Below are 15,178 nucleotides of genomic sequence, written 5' to 3'. Positions count from 1 at the left end.
AGCTGAATTATTCCCCTTCCCCATCTAAGTTATGGAATCCATAACTCCTTTTCAGGCTCAGCTTAAGTTCCATGTTCTTTCCTGATTCTTTCAGAGGTTCTCATTGGCCCCTCCCCATTACTTTGTATTTATTTTGCATATATTTTACTCAGCTAATCCAGGGTCCACATGGTATCCTAGAAAGGGCGATGGTTCAAGAGTCAGAGTATCTAGGTTCCCAGCCCACCTGTGATGTTTCCACCTGCATAGCCTTGGGCAAGTTGCTTCACCTCCCTGGATATTTGTTTCTTTTTCGGAAATGTGACTTGGCCTCTGGGGTCCCTTCCAGCTTTAGCTGTTATGATTCCATGTTGTTCCCTGCCCCCCCATAAAATATATGGGGAAAGTATTGTTGAGTATTTGTCTCAATAGCCCCAATGCTTAGACAAGTGTCTGGGACACAGTGGGCACTCAATAAATGCTTGTTAAAATTAATTTAATAGACTCTCTTCCCCAGCCACCTTGCCAGGATCCCCATCCAATTCCTCCCATTATTTCTTAATTTTAACTGAGTTAGAATGACTTATTTAATCTTCACAACATCCATGGTAGATGGGCTCGAATGTTACCCCCATCTAACAAATGAGGAAAATGAGTAAAGAAGATTTTAAATCACTCACCCACAGTTACACAGTAAGTAAGTATCTGGAGCTAGATTTGAACTCATCAGTTCTGAATCACCTCCAGTATTCTACCTACTGCACCACCTATCTGCCTGGTTAAGCAGATTGGTTAAAAATGGGGGGGGGGAACTTCTCTACCCCTTTGAAATCACCTGTTATTGTTATTGAGTTATTTCAGCCCTGTGCAACTCTTCATGACCCCATTTGGAGTTTTCTTGGCAAGGATACTAGTTTGCCATTTTCTTCTCCAGTTCATTTTACAGATGAGGAAACTGAGGCAAAAAAGGCAAAGTGACTTGCCCAGGGTCATATAACTAGTATAGGAATATACATATGTATACATCCACACTCCCTGTGCTCTGTCAGCTTTGAGTGGGAGGCCGAGATGAGTAAGACAGTCTCTGTTCTCATGAAGCTTAAAATCTAGGCAATAAAAGGACACAAATAAAATGTAGGTGCCATAAAATAGATGCAAAGAAATTGTTGTGGAGGGAGGAAGAGATCACATCACATCTTTTTTGTAGTTCTGTTGGTGGGGGGAGGAGATCGCTTTTAGTTTCCTTTGAGCTTCAAGGTACCAACAAAAATGCCACTTTTACAGACAGAAAGACGCTACACCGCATGGGCATTGCTCTCCTCCCAATGGCAAACTCCAAACTGTGTAATGATAATCAGCCAATTAACAAGCATTTATTAAGTGCCTACTGTGTGCCAGACCCTGGGGATACAAATACAAAGAACGAAATAATCCCTACTCTCCCAGAGCAGTGTGACCCTGGTCAAGTCATGCATTTTCTCAATGTGCCCAGAAATACACTCTTCTAGGCATATTCTATAAAAAGACAAAAAATGACACATTCCCCACCTTCAAGGAGGTAACATTCTAGTCAAGACCAAATAAGGATACACAAATGGATTGAGAAGAGTGAAGTATTCCCCCCACCTCAAAAGTCAGAATAATTCAATCCCACAGGAAGGTTGCAAAACACAAGTCCTTTCCTTCTCTGCTTATTCTTAACCCAGAAAACTCTTTTTTTCAAGTTTCTCTATTTCTTTCAAAAGGACTTCAGATCATTCCACATGGCAACTATGTAACATAAATCATTTTGGAAAGAACATTTTTTTTTTCTAGAAACAATATGGTATTTACCCATGGGAACTGTCTTTGTGAGTTTGGGGATTTTATTTTATTTTTTACATTATCTACCGTTTATATCTTAATACTCTTAGAAAAGCTGACATAAAGAACCAGCACTGGTAACAAACAGTACTCAGTTAATGTCCACCCCACCCCCCTCGGACCTGCAGCCCTTGGCTTTCCTTTATTGCCTTTCAGAAATGTCATCTCTCAGGCAAGAGCTCAGTAGTAGCAGATAAAATCCTAAGTGATCCCATTTATCACAAAGCCTCTGATCAGAGATGTGACTCTCATCAATAAACTCCCACCCATGGGCCTGATTGCTCTTGATCCCTCATAGTAACTGGAGTCCTTTTGGGTCAAGGAGGATGCTTCTCCTTGACTTTTCAGAAGCATCCTGGAAGACTTATCAGAATGAGGGTTCTGGTGCTGAAACAGGCTATGTTTGGAGGGGAAAATCTTTCCCTAATACACCTAAGACATTTTCCCATCATGGCAGCTTCTCCAGAAGCAGCCTAATGGCATCCAGTGGTCTTCACCCAGCATATCCCTGTCCCAGAGTTGCTGTATACACACCCTAGCCCATATTCCAAGGTCACTTCCTTCATGACTCTTTGTGTCCTGAGATATCTCCTCAAGGCTTCCCCTACTGACTGCTTGACCCAGACATGATTTATGGCACTCTCCAGATGGCCACAATTACTAGTTATGATTCAGCTTGGAAATACATTTTCCATCTCCTTCATATCATTGTTATGGGGACTAGTACTGGCTCTGTGATTTCACTGGAATAAGTATCTCATGGTGAAGAACTCCATTCGACCTCATATAGCCTTCAAGAGCTACCTAAAACACTGGAAGGTTCAGGGACTTGTCTAATATCATATAAAAATGTGTCAGAAACAAAACCTGAACCCAGGTCTCCCTGGTTCCCAATCCAGCCCTGTACCTAATGCATCAAGCTGCTTCTCACTGGGGATACAGTTCAAATCAAATGAGAGAACTTTTTTGTATTATAATTTTTTAAAATTATATTGACAAAGCCAAGTCATGAGCACTGAACATAACTATAGAATAGAACTTCATTTAAGTTCTTCTTATTTCTTTTTTCCAATTTATTTATTTTTAGTTTTCAACATTCATTTCCACAATATTTTAAGTTACAAATTTTCTCCCTGTCTCTCCGCTACCCCCACCCCAAGATAGCAAGCCTACTGAATACCCCTTCCCAAATCTGTTCTCTTTTATATCCTCTCCCCATCCCCCCTTTCTAGTAGGGCAACATGGATTTTAATACTCCAGTGCCTGTATATCTTATTTCCCAGTTGCTCGTAAAAACAATTTTTTTTAACGTTTGTTTTTGAAACTTTGATTTCCAAATTCTTTCTCTTCTTCCCTCCTCATCCACCCCCACTGGGGAGACAAACAATTCAATATAGGTTTTATATATATATATATATGTATATGTATATATATATATTTATATGTATATGTATATATATATATATTTATATATATGTATGTATGTAGTTATGCAAAATGTTTCCATAGTAGTTATATTGTTAAAGACTGACTATATTTCCCTCCGTCCTATGCCACCCCCCAACTTATTCTATTTTCTACTTTGACCCTGTACCCTTTCAAAAGTGTTTGCTTCGACCTATTCTCTCCCCCAATCTGCCCTCCCATCTATCACCCCCCCTCTTATCCCTTTCCCCCCTACTTTCCTGTGGGGGAAGATACCCAATTGAGTGTGTGTTATTCCCTCCTTAAGGCAAATTCAGTGCGAGTAAGGTTGCCCCATTCCCTTTCACCTTCCTGTTCTTCCCCTCCATTGTAACAGTTTTCTCTTGCTTCTTTTATATGAGATAATATATCCTATTCTATCTCTCCCTTTCTCATTCTCCCAATATATACCTCTCTCACCTCATAATTTTATTTTTTAGATATCATCCATTCCTATTCAACTCATCCTGTGTGCTCTATGTATACATGTACACACATATACACATACTCACATATATGTTTATACACACATACACTCTCCTATACACATATGTATGTATACATATATATTCCCTTCAACTATCTTCATTCTGAGAAAAGTCTCATGAGTTAAAATTATCATTTTTCCATGTAGAAAGGTAAATAGTTCAACTTTAATGAGTTTCTTATAATTTCTTTTTCCTGTTTACCTTCTCATGCTTCTCTTGCTTCTTCTATTTGAAAGTCAAATTTTCTGTTCAGCTCTGGTTTGTTCATCAAGAATGCTTGAAAGTCCTCTACTTCACTGAATTTCCATATTTTTCCCTGAAACATTATACTCAGTTTTGCTGGGTAGGTGATTCTTGGTTTTAATCCCACCTCCTTTGACCTCTGGAATATCATATTCCAAGCCCTTTGATCCCTTAATGTAGAAGCTGATAGATCTTGTGTTATCCTGATTGTGTTTCCACAATACTCAAATTATTTCTTCCTGGCCACTTGTAATATTTTCTCCTTGACCTGGAACTCTGAAATTTGGCTATAATATTCCTAGGAGTTTTCCTTTGGGGATCTTTTTCAAGAGGCAATTGGTAAATTCTTTCAATTTCTATTTTGTCCTCTCATTTTGAATATCAGGGCAATTTTCCTTGAGAATTTCTTGAAGGATGATTTCTAGGCTTTTTTTTATAATGGCTTTCAGGTAGTCCAATAATTTTAAAATTATCTCTCCTGGATCTATTTTCCAGGCCAGTGGTTTTTCCAATGAGATATTTCACATTGCCTTCTATTTTTTCATTTGTTTGGATCTGTTTTATAGTATCTTGATTTTTCATAAAATCATTAGCTTCCATTTGTTCCAATCTAATTTTAAAAGAATTATTCTCTCAGTGAGTTTCTGAAATTCCTTTTCCATCTGGCCAATTCAGCTTTTTAAGGCATTCTTCTCCTCATTGGCTCTTTGGGCCTCTTTTGCCATTTGAGTTAGTCTAATTTTTAAGTTATTTTCTTGAGTCAGGTTGTTGACTCGCTTTTCATTATTTTATTTTATCATTCTCATTTCTCTTCCCAATTTTTCCTCCACTTCTCTTATTTGATTTTCAAAATCCTTCTTAAGCTCCTCTATGGCCTGCAACCAATTCATATTTTTCTTGGAAGCTTTTGATGCAGGAGTTTTAACTTTGTTGTCTTCTTATGGTTCTATGTTTTGATCCTCTTTGTCTCCAAAAAAGATTCTATAGTCTCATTGTGCTTCCTCTGTTAGTTCATCTTGTCAGCCAATTACTTGACTTTTGATCTCTTTGCCACGGCAGAACTCTGCTTCCAGAGTGGAGAGAGCTGTGTCCCAAATTGCTGGGATTTTCACAGTTGTCAAAGCTGTTGTTAGAGATATTAGGAGGGCACCCTTTCTACAGCTACCACAAGCTCTGGCACACTGGTGTTCCTCACCCCAGGACCACTACCCAAGACTACGCTCCAGATCCAAGCAGGTCAAAGCAAAAGTGATTACTCTCTGAATGGTCACTTGGTCCTCCTACATTCTACAGGCCAGGAGCCCCAGAGGCAGCTCTGGAGGGAGTCATAGGGCAGCAGCTGTAGGCCCCCTGCCTCCACGTGCCTCTCACCCTGGGGGCAGGGGCCAGACCATGCTCTTCTCTCCCCCAGTTCCAACAGAGTCACCTACTGACCTTTTACTTTCTCTTTGGCATTTATAGGTTGAGAAGTCTGGAAACTGCCACAGCTGACAGTGATTCATTCTCATGAAGTCTGCTCTGGCTGTTCTGGGCCTGTGTGGCTCACGTGGGGCTGGGTTTAGCTCCCAGTGTGCTGTGATAGACCCTTTCTGTTGGCCTGCCAGGCTGCTTTCGGCAGATTTGTTTCTCTGTGTCACTTTGTGGGTTCTGCAGCTCTAAATTTTGTTTAGAGTCACTTTTTACAGGTATGGGAGGTGGTTAGAGAAGGAGATCAAGCAAGGTCCTGTTTTCACTCTGCCATCTTGGCTCTGCCCCCTGAGAACTTTCAACATGTTGAAAACTGTCCACTGCTAAATATGTTTATAAGGCAACAATATGTCAGCATAGAATACTCTGGAACCACCATACTGAGGAACCTGTCGTTGTTCAGTCATTTCAGCCATGTTCAACTCTCCATGACCTCATTTGGGGTTTTCTCTGAAAATATGAAGTGGTTTGCCATTTCCCTCTCCAGTTCATTTTATAGATGAGGAAACTGAGGTAAACAGGGCTAAGTGACTTGCCCAGGGTCAATCAAGTGTCTGAGGCTGGATTTGAACTCAGGAAGAGGAGTCTTCCTGATTCCAAGCCCAGTGCTCTGTCTACAATGTCACCTAACCACCCACTGAGAAAGCCATCTTATCCTAAGTTTTCTCAGATGCTTCACTTATTAGCTCTCCATATTTGAAGTCCTGAATGACCCTAGCTAATACTAAATTCCACTGTCAGTCATGGAGTCAATAAATATTTATTAAGCACCTACTATATGCTAGCCACTGTGCTAAGCCAATTTGTGTGATAGTGTCAGAGTCAAGTACTGGGGAGGTTCCAGGGAAGATTTACAATTTCCTGAGACACAGAATCCAGACACAGAAGGTTTTTCCTTTAATAGGCTGGGTTTTTATGAAACCCTTTGTTACCATTGAAGTCTGAGGTGGTACAACTGGGACTCTTCAAAATCAAGTTAACCATTGACAAGCACCACATTGGAACTTGGAATGCTTAAGGACCCTGAACAGAGTTGTGACTTTTGGGGAACATATTCCTAGCCTTTGTGCCTGCTGAGACCCTTTACATTGTATATTTATAATAAAGAAACCAACCCTGAATCCTTAGCAAGTCAGAAATTTTTTAAAAAGGGGGCTTCTAAATGGACAGAGAAAGGGGTTTGAAATGGGACCAAAGATGTATTAGCAAGGTCCAAGATCTTTTTTCTCCATATAATGAATATCTCCTTGCTCCTCATTGGTCCCTAAGTGTCCCCTAAACTGTTTCTCCTCAAATATGGTTATCATCTATACCTTCTTTGTCCATTCTGGCTCTTTTCCTATTGTTCTCCTTAGTGAGAACTAAACTCTCCTTCATAAACACTTCTGGGACTGTGATGTTTAGGCCTAAGTGTGTTGATTCTGCTATTCTTGACAACACCTCTCTTTGTGGTGGCAAAGAACTGGAAATTGCAGGCATGCTCATCAATTGGCTGAACAAGTTGTGATATATGTTTTTGATGGAATACTACTGTTCTATAAGAAATGAAGAGCTCAATGTTGTTAGAAAATCATGAAAAGACTTGCACAAAATAATAAATGAAATGAACAGAACCAAGAGAACATAGTATATCTGGTAATGACTATATTGTTTTAAGAATAACTGAACAAATAAGTTATTTTGTCTATTATAAATGCCCAAACTAAGTATAAAGGACATATGGAGAAAGATATGATCTGCATCCAGAGAAAAAACTCATAAATAGAGGTATAGAATAATTTTATATGTATGTATACATATACAACTATATATTTGTGTCTAATGGTAGCCATCTCAGGGGGAGAGGAGGAGAAGGAAACAAAAAACAAACAAAAAAGACATTTACGTGACCATTTTGTTGAATGCTTGAAAGGAATAACAAGTTGTGCATAGCAGATCTGAAGTTTCATGCATAATCATCTTTTTTTGTTGTACTCTGCTATAGAAATGCTTGTTTTATTCTACAAATTGAAATGAAAATTTAAAAAGAAAAAAGCAGAAAATGTTTTTTGCAAATCTTTTCCATTTATTTCAGTCTGTAGTATGCCTTTCCTTTTTATCCTTGAATGTCCTTGGGGTAATCATAACAACAGCTAATTTTTATAAAGAATTTTAAAGTTAGTAAAGTAGTTTACATATTATCTCATTTGATCCTTATAACAGTGCTCTGAGGTAAACTCTATTATTAGCTCCATTTTTTGTTTCAGTTGTTTCTGACCCTTCATGACCCTATTTGTGATTTTCTTTATTTATTTTTATTTTTTTGCTTTTTGGAAGGCAATTGGGGTTAAATGACTTGCCCAACTTCACACAACTAGTTTTTGTGTTAAGTGTCTGAGGCTGCATTTGAACTCAGGACCTCCTGACTCCAGGGCCAGTGCTCTATTCACTGCGCCACCTAGCCACCCCAAAAATAGCTCTTCTAACACCAAAGTCAGCTTTTTTTTTTTTTTGAGGGGCAATTGGGGTTGTGACTTGCCCAAGATCACATGGCTAGTAAGTGTTAAGTGTCTGAGGCCAGAGTTGAACTCAGGTCCTCCTGACTCTAGGGCCAGTGCTACCTAGCCACCCCTATTTGTGATTTTCTTGGCAAAATGCTGGAGTGGTTTGCCCTTTCCTTCGCCAGTGGAACCAGTGGATCCACTTTGTCAGATAATCAGAAGTTAAGTGAATTGCCTAATACAGCTAGGAAGTGTCTGAATCTAGATTTGAACTCAGCTCTTTCTGACTCCAGGCCCAGTGTTCTATCCACTGAGCTACCAGCTACCTCATAGTCCCATTTTACAGATGAGGAAACTGAGACTAAGAGAGGTTCAATGACTTGCCCAGGGTTGCACAGGGAATGGCTGTTTAAATCAGAATTTAAACTCAGGTCTTTCTGGCTCCAAGTCCAGCATACATATTTACTATATTACCTAATTGCCCTACACATCAAATTATAACATCAGACTAAGGAAAAAATCAAATTAAATATTCCATTTTATTTTTTATATAACTATTTACCAATGTACTGACGCCATCATCAATCTGTACAGATATACTTTGCTCTAGGCAAGCAACAAAACAAAGCAAAACAAAACTATGTCCTCAAAAATCCTGTCTTACAACAAAAACTAATGAAGGAGAAATTCTTCACATCAAAGAAATTCGAAGACAAGCCCTTTTGTAATTTCCTCTGGAGTACTTAAAATAGGATTTAGTTCCTAAAAATCAATTTTAAGCAACTCTTCAGGAATATATTCAATCTTTCAAATAAGGCACATCTGTACAAAGGAAATTTTTTTGTTAATCATAAAGAAATTTCCCATCTCTGGTTTAATAGTGCTCCAAATGAAGGGCCACCAATATAATCGAATTCCAGTATAATAGCATTTGGATTACCTGCAGTTCCTTGTAAAAGAATATGACATATTAATCAGTCCTATAGCTATGCATTTATATAGCACTTTAAGTTGTACAAAACATTTAACAAATATTGTCTCATTTATCCTCATAAAAATCCTGGGAAGGCAATGTTATTCCCGTTTTACAAATGAAATTGGAGCAGATTGCAATTAAAATGACTTGCCCAGGGTCACACAGCTAGTAAATGACTGGGGCAGGATTTTCATTCAGGTCTGCCTCACTGGACCCAGTGATTTATTTATCTTCCGTCTTTGATTTTTTAAAAAAAAGGTTTAAAAGAATTCAGTTTGGTCAGTTTCAAGAAAGCAATGGTCACTACTCTTGCATTATGCTCAAGTCCACAATACCTTCTTCATGGTTGGAGCCAGAAAATATGTTGATGGAAATAAGAATTTCAGGAACACTCTAGTAATACAGAAAAGTGGGAGGCCAAGCCTTTAAGATAAAGCTTAGAGGGAGGCTGCCAGGGTCATATAAAAGTGAGACAAGTCATATCTGGGAAAGGGAAAGCATCTAAACCAAGATGCCATCCTTTTCCTTCTTACTATTCTGGGTTTGAGACTCCCAAGGGAAAAGCATCCCCGCATTGGATGACAAAGGCAATTTCTTTGACCTAGACTGTCCAAAGGTCCAGAGTTAAGCTTACTGAATTTAACTAATTGAATTTAAATGAATTGAATTGAACCCAGTTCCAGTGATTGGAGACAAAGGTTGCTTGACACTCTCCAGAAAGGGAGTAAAGTTTTCTTGACTAAAGATGAATCTGAATAGCTGATGTTCCTTAGATTTCCCTGGATGAAGAAGACATGAGCCAAAGAGATCTTGTGAAGTATTCCTATTTCAGGAAAATGTTCTAAGTGGTACAGGAGATAGAAAATACAAAAATCTCACCACAGAGAGGCAGTGTGTAAAGTGGCTAGGGTGCCGGACTTGGAGTGAGGAAGATGCAGGTTCAAATAGCCCTTCACCCATTCATTTACCTGTTGCCTTCATTATTTATCTTCTCTGAGCCTAATTTTTCTCATCTAAAATGGAGATAGGAAAGGACCTATGTCCCAGCTTCATCATGAGCCTCAAATGAGATAATAAAATTTTGTAAACCTTTTGTATGTTTTTATATGAATTATTATGTGCAGTAATAGTAGCAGCAGCGGTATTTTTATTATAAAATAACTTACACAAATTATTATGACCAATAAGCTTAGCCCTAGAGAAGAGTTATTACTAAATATGCAGCACTCTTTTCTTTGTAGAGTTGAGGTTGGGGAGAGTGTAACACTGCATCAACATCTAGTTACATAGACACAAAATCATCTCAGAGAGGGGATAGCACTGCCAATTGGAATATGAGTAGAACTACTATATACAATATTCACTCTACAGATCAAGAATTCTGAGAAGTTCAATGGGGATTCCCAGTTGGGGAATGCCTATAGAACATGCCATCTCTTCAAAAAGGGCCCGAGTTTCAAGACAAATATTCTCATTTTTCCCTGCTATTATATCTCACCTCTGAGAGCTGCCACCAAATGATTGGTGATATTTAATTGAGATAGACTAGGAACAGCAGTTAGATTAATTTTGGTATAAAGACTTGAGAAAATTAGGAAACAATGAAACCTCAAGTAAAATTCTTTACACTTTATTTGCCAGATTTAGAGGAATTCAGAAGACATTTCTTTGTTTTTATTAATTAGGATTGCTCACGGCACTTATGTGACCACAAAGAACAGTAGGTCTGGTCATCTTCATTTGGACCTAAAGTAAATAAATTCCTAGTAAAAGTCAACCAATCAAGTCAACCAGTAAGTCCTCACAAGCTGACATAAGCATCCAGAGCCATAACTAACCAAAACTACATTTTGGGGAAATTCAATTTAGGGAAATTGGAGGGAGGAAGGAGAAGCAGGGGAAACTTCTTTGCAGAGAAGAAAAACCCAAACTAAGTTTACTGTTAACTTAGAGATAAAATATATAATGGATAATTAGGAGTTTGTCTTTGTTCTCTTCATGAATGCTTCAAATTTTATACATAGAGAGTGAAATTAACTAATCCGTTTCTTGTCAAAATAAATCTTTTTTTCCACTTTAAAATGTGATGTTATTGAATCAGGTATTTGTAATTTTCTTGTTTTTTTATGCCAAAATTAATCTTTGTTATTCCTATTCTATCCTAATTAAGCATCACTAATCCCTTGGTAGCAGCTATCACAAGTAAGAAACAGTAACAGGGAAGAATTAGAGGATTTGTCCTGAAACCCAATCTCTGAAGAGATGCCTTCACTGTTTCATTGGTATTCTCCAATTTATCATAACCTCCCCATAATCTTTAAAGAAAGTCTAGAAATTCTCTGCATTTTATATTTCTGAATTTCAAGTGAGTCCTTAGTACTCATTGCATGTTTATAAAATTAGTCGATTTCACCCTCCTCAGATCAAAGCTAATATGCAGTTCAATAGAATTTTCAGGGCTCCTAAGAGATCATCCCTCAAGGCAAGGGGCATGGTACAGTTTGCCACTGAACAAGAAGCCAAATTATGCTCTGGGCTATCTGAAAGCAGAACTTCTCCTAGGAAACTGGGAGGCAGGCAAGCCAGATGCTAGAGGCAACATTGCCACCAGAATCATAGATTAAAATGATAACAGAACTACAGAGGTCATCTCATTCAACCCCCTCTTTCCACAGCTAAGCAAAGTTTATGTGACTTCCCCCAAGGTTACAGAGGTAGCAAGTGGCAGAGGCAGAATTTGAACCCAGGCCTCTGACTCCAAAGTCAACCTTCTTTCCACGACACTGGAATGGAAGTAAGGTCTGGGCTCTAACCTAGTTCTGTCACTACTTACATGTGTGATTTGAGACAAGATATTCAGTTTCTCTGTGTGTCAGTTTCCTTGGTTTTATACGTGGTTGAATGAGGATGAAATAATAGGCATGGAGGCTGTTTGAAAGGTAAAAAGTCCAAGAAATAAATGGGAGGCAAATATTAATATTTAGAACTTAGACTGTGGTACATCAAGAAATATTTGCTGAGAACCTTCTATGTACATGGTGTGATATATACACGCACTAGGTATATGACCATAGCTCGAAGCCTCAATTTCCTCATCTGTAGAACAGGGATGATAGGGGCATCTAGGTGGGGCCATAGTGCACAGAGTACCTGGCCTGGAGTCAGGAAGGCACATCTTCCTGAGTTCAAATATGGCCTCAGATACTAATTAACTGTGTGACCCTGGGCAAGTCACTTTACCCAGTTTGCCTCAGTTTACACATCTGTAAAATAAGCTGGAAGAGGAAATTGTAAACCACCCCAGCACCTCTGCCAGGAAAACTTAACTGAACTCTCCCATGAAGGCAAGGGCCAGGGTAAGAGTAGGTGCTTAATAAATGTACACTGACTTATTAAAGAGTGACAGGGTTTGAATGCAAAAATGGTATTTGCATTTTAAAAGATGATTCTTAAGATTCAAAACCCTAATTTGAAAGAAGCTTTTGTAGTAAGAACAAGATTAGGTAACATCATTTTTCTACCCCCCAATCATGAGAAGGGTATTCTAGATTTTAACATGAGGCAAGTAGTGATTTCTTGAAATTTAATTTCCAGTCCCTATTGTACCACAAAGTAGCTGAGTTCCCTCAGACAAATAATTTTATTTCTTTGGGCCTCAGGGTTGGGTTAAATCATCTCTGATACCGTTTTAGGAAGCATTAAATAAATTGTTTGGAGTCAGGGATTTGACCCCTGATTCTAACACATACTATATATGTTGGCCTTGGACTCTAAGACTCAGTTTCTTCATCTGTATAGTGGGGTTAATAATCATGGTATTACTCACCTCACAGTACTGTACCCAGAAAACATGAGCAAGACCCAAGTAACAACTTAGAATTGAACCCTTTATTTGCACCATGTTGACTCATCAGACCACATGGCTGGCTGACAGGGTCCCGTCCCACTGTCCCACCCAAATCATACAGCGTTGATCTCAGGTAAAGCCTCAGCTTTTAAAGGGATGCCATGCAGCCAACAGTTAGGTATTAGGTAAGCAGGAACTTGCAGAGGCCAAAATCAGTGACTGGTCAGTACACACCTTGAAATTCCCACCAGCGCCAAGTCTCCCTAACCCGACAGCCTGTCCACATCTGTAAAGGAAAGCTGGGGTTGGGGGAGGGTGGAGCTGAACCTGGCAGTCTGCTCACTTCCATGAGGGAGAGCTGGTTGGAGGATGGGAAAGAATGGGACCGGGTAGAATAGGACTGTCTGCTTCTTAGAATCTGCAACTTCCTTCAGAGTTCAACTCATATGATCTCTTTCTCTTTCCTGACCATCCAGTATTAGTGTCCCCTCCACTGGACTTAAGCTTCTTGAGAGCAAGATTGTCTTTTAACTTTCTAGTGCTTAGCACAATGGTAGCAGGCACTTAAATGCTCACTACTAATAGGCTCCTTTGTATTTCTTAGACATATGCTTAGATGTGTACTTATTATCTCCCCGTCAGAATATAAGCACCTTGAAATCAAGAATTATTTAATTTTTGTCTTGTATCCCCAACACCTGGCACAGGGTAGGAAATTAATAAATACATGTTAATTCAATGACTGATGAACATAAAAAACACAAGCATATGCTGTGATTACTGCAGTGTATTGGAAAAGGGTCAGAGGGACCTAGGTTTGAATCCCAGTCCTGCTCCTTTTTGCCTTTGCAGCCTTGGGCAGATCCCTTATCCTTTCTGGCCTCAAAGCCACATCTGTCAAAAGAGACACTTGCACTAGCTGACTTCTGAGGACCCTTCCACCTCACAATCCCTGAGCCTGTGCTGTGTCCTAGGTCTGCTTGGGGGCTCTATCATTCCCTACAGTTTGGGAAAATCTCGAGTGTTCTGGGCCTCAGTTTCCTCCACTATGAAGAGATCATAGTAGATTATTTCTAATGGTTCTGCATGCTCTAAATCTATGATGCCATGACCTTTTATTTCCCTAGAAGTAGCCCAAATTATTTAATATTTACATAGGCCTTTAAGATTTCCAAAGGACTTTATATTTGGGCATTCTAATTGATCCTTTGAATTTCCCTGGGAGGTCAAAAGTACAACTATGATTATCTTTACTTTACATCTGAGGAAACTGAGGTCAGAACATAGTTAAGTGACTTGCCCAAGATTAAACTGCTAGTCAAGTTCCAGTCAAGACTGAACCCTGGGTCCTTTACTTATAAATTCACTGTCCTTTCCAGTACATCAGGCTGACTCCTAAAGTTGCCTACCACAAAGGAAGCACTGCCTGACAAATGGAAGGAGCTCCAAAGGTACATTCTACCTGATCAATACTACAAGAGACCACCCTGTGGGAAGAAGGCAAACCAGCAGACCATGCTCAGCACTTTGCCATCCAAAATGACAAGATGCTCGTGAGATCAGAAAGAGTGTCTCACTCGCTGAGTCTCAGATTTATTTTTTACCAGAATGCACTGGGTGTCCCACTTCTCCTTTCCCCTTCACCAAATCCAATCACACTGAATCTCTCTGAGCAAATAGCTAGATCCTTCAGAGGGGCTGAGACTGTCAAATGCCATCAGTAAGGAAGCTAGATGGATAGAGAGAGGAAAAAAGGATGGGGATACAATGACCAAAAACCACCAAGCCTTTAAAATCCACCCTCTGGTATGACATATATCTATCTGCAAGGCTGTCCGACAAGTAAGTAGTCCCTAGTGTCTGGCTTATTTATGGGCCAAAAACAAGTGTAGGAATGTAAAGCCATCCCTTGAAGGTTGCATATTTCTAAGAAATCGACATCCAGGATCCAAAAGGGTAGTAAAATAATCCTGATGGACTGGACAAGGTTCCTATTAGCCCTTTGAGAATTCCTGCCCTCAGAATTGTGCTTTATTCCTACCTTTAGCAGAAGTGCAGAGAAGATATTAAAGATGGCATAATGGTAATGGAATTTAAAGATCCCCTTGTATTGGCTTGGTTTTCAGGTTATGTGTTAAGAACCAGAGCTTGTGAATCCCACTTGCGGGATGGACTTGTTGTCATGAAGTGAGAGGACTGAACTGGGAGGAGCTGGTGCTGTGGAAAGAGGGGCCCAAGGAGAGAGAGGCCAGAAGAACTTTTGGGAGCAGCATTGTGGAGGCAGAGAGAGAGAAAGAGAGAGAATTGCTGGGGGTCAGAGTTGCTGAGAGAGAGAGAGAGAGAGAGAGAGAGAGAGAGAGAGAGAGAGAGA

This window comes from Petaurus breviceps, unplaced genomic scaffold (genome assembly GCF_028583685.1).
Source record: "Petaurus breviceps papuanus isolate PSGF00001 unplaced genomic scaffold, PetGlider_PUasm1.0 174, whole genome shotgun sequence".
NCBI classification, from domain to species: Eukaryota; Metazoa; Chordata; class Mammalia; order Diprotodontia; family Petauridae; genus Petaurus; species Petaurus breviceps.
Note: the sequence above shows the minus strand (reverse complement) of the source record.